Source organism: Rhinolophus sinicus, chromosome 4 (genome assembly GCF_057876585.1).
Source record: "Rhinolophus sinicus isolate RSI-liver-muscle chromosome 4, RSI-T2T, whole genome shotgun sequence".
Taxonomy (NCBI): Eukaryota; Metazoa; Chordata; class Mammalia; order Chiroptera; family Rhinolophidae; genus Rhinolophus; species Rhinolophus sinicus.
The window spans coordinates 31,220,761-31,226,466 of record NC_142504.1 but is presented as its reverse complement, the minus strand read 5'-3'; the positions used below and the strand labels follow the sequence as shown (position 1 = coordinate 31,226,466).

General features: G+C 37.3%; 1 long non-coding RNA gene and 1 other non-coding gene across 2 annotated transcripts; one reads left to right on the top strand and one right to left on the bottom strand.

Moving 5' to 3' along the window:
* Positions 1-2,633: 2,633 nt before the first annotated feature.
* Positions 2,634-2,736, top strand: LOC141567064 (U6 spliceosomal RNA). The gene has a single exon (XR_012489460.2). It is a non-coding gene; the product is annotated as a U6 spliceosomal RNA (small nuclear RNA).
* Positions 2,737-3,115: 379 nt separating this feature from the next.
* Positions 3,116-5,298, bottom strand: LOC148758345 (uncharacterized). The gene is made up of 2 exons (XR_016020979.1): positions 5,229-5,298; positions 3,116-4,602 (listed from the first exon to the last, which is right to left on the bottom strand). It is a non-coding gene; the product is annotated as an uncharacterized LOC148758345 (long non-coding RNA).
* Between the last annotated feature and the right edge of the window lie 408 nt (positions 5,299-5,706).

Below are 5,706 nucleotides of genomic sequence, written 5' to 3'. Positions count from 1 at the left end.
TCTTTTTGGATAAATATCCAGAAGTGGGATTACTAGGTCCTTCTTTGTCTCTTCTTATAGCCTATTTTTTAAAATCTATTTTATCTGGTGTAAGTATTGCTATGCCGGATTTTTTGTTTGTTTCTATTTTCATGAAATATCTTTTCCCCATCCATATACTTTCAGTCTGTGTGCGTCTTACGATCTGAATTGAGTCTCTTGTAGGCAGCGTATGTAAGGGTCTTGTTTTTATTTTTTTATCCATTCGGCCACCCTATCTTTTGATTAGAGCATTTAATCCACTTGCATTTAAAGTCATTGTTGATAGATATATAGTTACTGCCGTTTTATTATTCATATTTTTGATCCCTTCTCCTTCTCCTTCTCCTTCTCCTTCTCCTTCTCCTTCTCCTTCTCCTTCTTGTCCCTCTAACATTCCTTGTAATACTGGTTTGGTGGTGATTAACTCCTTTAGCTTTTTCTTGTCCAGAAAGCTCTTTATTTCTCCTTAAAGTTTAAATGATAGCTTCGCTGGGTAGAGTAATCTTGATTGTAAGTCCTTACTTTTTATCACTTTTAATACTTCATGCCAATCCCTCTGACCTGCAACATTTCTGTGAGAAATCAACTGACAGTCTTGTGGGAGCTCCATTGTAGATAACTAACTGCTTTTCTCTTGATGCTTTTAAGATTCTTTGTTTGTCTTTAACTTTTGGGATTTTAATTATGATGTATCTTGGTAAGGGCCTGTTTGGGTTCACCTTGTCTGGGACTCTCTGCGCTTCCCGGACTTGAATATCCATTTCGTTTGCCAGGTTAGGTAAGTTTACTGTCCTTATTTCTTCAAATAGATTTTCAATATCTTGCTTTCTCTTCTCCTTCTGGTATCCCTGTGATGTGAATGTTGGTACGCTTTATGTTGTCCTAGAGGCCTGTTAAACTGTCCTCATTTTTTGGGGTCCTTTTTTCTTTTTGCTGTTCTGGTTGGATGTTTTATGCTATCTTATTTTCCAAATCATTGATTCGATCCTCTGCTTCATCTAATCTACTATTGATTCCCTCTAATGTATTCTTCATTTCAGTTATTGTATTCTTTATTTCTGATTGGTTATTTTTTATGTCTTCTATCTCCATTCTTATGTTTCCTAGCTCTTTGTTGAAGTTCTCCCTGAGACCACTGAGTATCCTTATAACAAGCATTTTGAACTCTGAGTCTGGTAGATTACTTGTCTCCATTTTGTTTAATTCTTTTCCGGGAGCTTTGTTCTGTTCTTTCATTTGGGACATGTTTCTTTATCTCCCCATTTTGGCTGTCTCCCTGTCTTTGTTTCTATGTATTAGGTAGGGCTGCTATCACTCCCTGACTTAGTAGAGTAGCCTTATGTAGTAAGTGTCCTCTGGGGCCCAGTGGTGCAGTCTACCTGGTCAGCTGAGCCAAGTGCTCTAGATGTGTCTCTTGTGCGGGTGTTGTGTACCCTCCTAATGTAGTTTAGCCTTGGTTTGCTGTTTGCCCACCAATGGGAGGGATTGACCCTTGGGCTCATTAGTTGTGAGGCCTGGCCATTACTATAGCAGAGGAGCTATTATACTGGGGTTGACACAACAGAGCAGGATTCATTTTAGCAGGGCTCTGGTGCCTGCCCAGTCTGTCCTTCGGGTGTGTCATCCTCAGAGGCAGCTGGGTGGTGCTCCAGCTCAGTCCAAAGCTGGCCACCTGGTGTGACAGTCACAGGGCCTCCTGGGAGGAGCCCCTCTGCAGGCCAAGTTCAGCCTCAGCCAGTGCCCTGCATGGGGCCACCTGGCACGAGTCACAAAGCAATCTACAGATGGCTGCCATAAATGCTAGGCTTGGAGATGCCTCAGGAGGCCAAGCTGTGAACAAAGGCTGGCTGCTGCTAGTGTTGGGCTTGAGGCTGCTCAGCAAGAAATACAGGTCATCTGAAGTGAGATGCTGCTTGTTTGGTGTTTGTAAATCTTTAAGAGATTTTGGTAAAGACTTGATAAGAATAGATATATAGGTCAATGGACTAGAATTAAGAATCCAGAAATAAACCCTTACATTTGCAGTCAATTGACTGTTGACAAAGGTGTCAAAATAATTAAATGGGGGAGAGAATGGTGTTTTCAATAAATGATACTGGGGCAACTGAATAGCTGTATGCAAAAGAATAAAGTTGGACCCATACCACATATCGTATAAAAAAAATAAATAAAAGTGGGTCATAGACCTAAATAAAAGCTAGAAATACAACATTCTTAGGAGAAAACATAGGCATACCCCGTTACCTGAGATTGGCAATGGTTTTTAAAATATGACAACAAAAGTACAAGCAACAAAAGAAAAAAATAGACTAATTGGACTTTATCAAAATTAAAACTTTTGTGTTGCAAAGGACATCATTATGAAAATAAATAGACAACCCACTGCCCACTGAATGGGACAAAATATTTACTAATCATCTATCTAATAAGGGACTTGCATATAGAATATATAAAGTACTCTTATAACTCAATAATAAAAAGACAAATAACCTAACTAAAAAATCACAAAGGATCTGAATAGACTGTTGTCCAAAAAAGATACACAAGTGGCAAATCAAAATCACATGAGACACAACTTTATACAATTAGGATGGTTAAAATAAAAAAGATAGGTGCTCACTTCTATAGCACATATATTAAAATTGGAAAAAAACAGAGATTAACATGGCCTCTGGGCAAGGATGATATGCAAATTCTAAAGCATTACATATTTTTAAAAAGAGATAAGTATTGGAGGGGGCATGAATAAATTAGAACCCCATAATTGCTGTAGCAATGTAAAATGGTACAGCAATGTAAAATGGTACACTTTGGAAAACAACCTGAAGTTCCTCAAAAGGTTAAACATATAGTTACCCAATAACCCAGTGATTCCATTCCTAGGTGTATACCCAAGAGAAATGAAAACACATGTCTACAAAAAAGAGTTGTGTATGAATGATTGTAGCAGCATAAATCATTACAGCCAAATTGTAGAAAGAACCCAAATACCCATCAACTGATGAATGGATAAATAATATGTAGTATAGCCACATAATGGAATATTATTTGGCAATAAAAATAAAGTACTGACACATGCTACAACATGGATAAACATTAAAAACATTATATTAAATGAAAGAAGCCATTCACAAAAGACCAAATATTGTATGATTCATATGAAATGTCCAGAAAAGGCAAATCCATAGATACAGGAGTAGATTAGTGGTTATCTAGGACTGGAAGAATTTGGGAGGTGATAGCTAAAGAGAACATGGTTACTTCTGGAGTGACAAAAATGTCCTAAAATTAGTTGTTCTGACATTCACACAACTCTGAGAATATGCTAAAAACCATTGAACTGTACACTTTAAGTGAATGAATTGTACACTGATATAATTCATGTGACATATGAATTATATCTTAAATCTTCTACCAAAAAAGTCAATAATGTATTAACAGTTGACTACATTCATTGGAGGGGAAAATCACTCTGAATGCAGCACAGGATCATCATGACATTGAATATGAAAGAGATATAGAGTTTGAGAAGCTCTGTCATATGTTTAGTGGGGTTCCAGAAAGAGAAAATATAAAGAACGGGGGGAAAGAAGATAATAAAAGGGCTAAGTATTTTCCACAATTTAAGATACATCAAAAACCCAAATCTGAATGAGTTCATGTTGAAATTATAGGCAAAACAAAAACCTTAAATGCTAACCAAGAGAAAAATCATATTGCTTATAAGAGAATGATATTTAAACTGAAAAATAATTTTGTTCAATAGCAATGGATACCATAAAACATGAAACATCTTTAAAATGCTTAGGGAAAATAAACTAGTAATTGATGTAATTCAGCTAGAAAACAGTTAAACATGGAAGAAAACTTTGGAGTCAAGAAGCAAAAAAATTTTAAGCATATGGAATAAATTAAGAATGCCACTGAATTCCAACCAATCATTCTATATTTCATATCAATGTATCAAATTATATGACCAAACTTGATATTGAACAGATTTGAGGTCTTAGGCTATATTGAGAATCTTTTTCTGGCTTGGAAAGATTGAATGTTTACAGATGGAACTGAGATATAATTTAAATGTCCTTCGTGTGTGCGTGTGTGTGTGGGGGGTGTTTGGGGGAGAGGCATGTCCAGTTTGCTCACAAGCCTTCCCTCCTCCACTCAGGGAATTTGTGGACAGCAGCAGATTAAACTGTTGTAATGCAGGCATCAGTGCTCCTAACATTGTTCATTCCCATGTTGATGGGTTTTTTATTATTAGTTTCAGGTGTACAAAACAATGTAATAGTTAGACATGTATACCCCTCACGAAGTGATAATCCCCCTTCCCCAATCTACTACCCCTCTGACATCATATATAGCTCTTACAATTCCATTAACTATTCCTTATGCTGTATTCCACATCCTGTGACCATATGTATATATAAAATTATAGTTGACATTCATTATTATTCAGCTTCAGCTTCAGATGTTCATGGCAGTGGTTCTTTACCTCTTCCATCCATCCTCCAGGTCTTACCCTTCACTCTTCTCACCCCCGTTCCCTGTGGTAGTGACTCCTTTGCTGATTGATAAACCCTGAGTGAGAAGCAAGAAAGGTCTTCAATATATCAATGTTGTGGAAGCTTGTGGCAGTTAGTTGCATCTTATCTCAATTCACTGACAATTTTTAAACATGGAGTTTTACCTTTTCTAAAAAAACTCTAAGCTTTGATACCTACTACCTGATCTAATGGATAGATGAGAACACTTATGATGAAAACTCCCAGTATTGCTGTCATGTAGAAGAAAAAGAACCACAGAAATTACTGTGATAGTTGATTTAATATTAGCTTCTTAAGTAGTCATTGCAACATTTGTTTTTTTCCATTTGTCTACCCTTCAGGTGTAAGTTAATGACTGTTACCTGGTGCTCTATACTGGCTACTTCACAATATACAGCTTGAATATGAGATGAAATGGCCATATGTTGGCCGGACTTTGGAGAAACAGGTCTCCTGTAAATTACACAATGCACCCAGCTCAAAGGCTCAGAGAATATATGGGCCATTGCTCTTCTGATATGAATATGATGCTACTAAGTGCCGCTTCACATCATTCAATAAATCCCCATGCAATTCTCTTTCAGGAAAACCCACTCTACTGGAGTCCAAGCAGGACCTCACAGGATGGTGCCAGTTGGTATAGTTAAGTGTTATTCCTACCTCAGTGACCTGACTCATTGCCTCAAGCCTCATTCTCCTCTTCAGGTCACACTGTTTGCTTTTCCTTTTTTATCTTATGAAGCACTACCGCTTTTATAACATACCCCATTCTGAACATTGACGTCAGTGAACTGATGGCTTCCATGCAGTTGGCAGAGATCAGCTCACAGTTCTGTCATTCATCCACTTGAACAGTCACAAACAGAAAGACAAGCAGACCCCTTTCTTTTCTTGTGCTATATTTATTCTTAGCCCTCTGTTGAGACTTGGCAACAACCAGTGGAACCAGAAGATATTTTGTTTGGATTAGTTCAACAGTCATCCTCTGAGATTTTCATCTATCTTGTTTGTTATGGTGGAGTGGTCTCTGTTCCAACATTCCATCTGAATCGTGAATGGCTTGGAACAATCCATCTTGACAAATGACATGGATTGCTGAATCACTGGTATTTATTTACTTTTGAAATTCACATTTAAA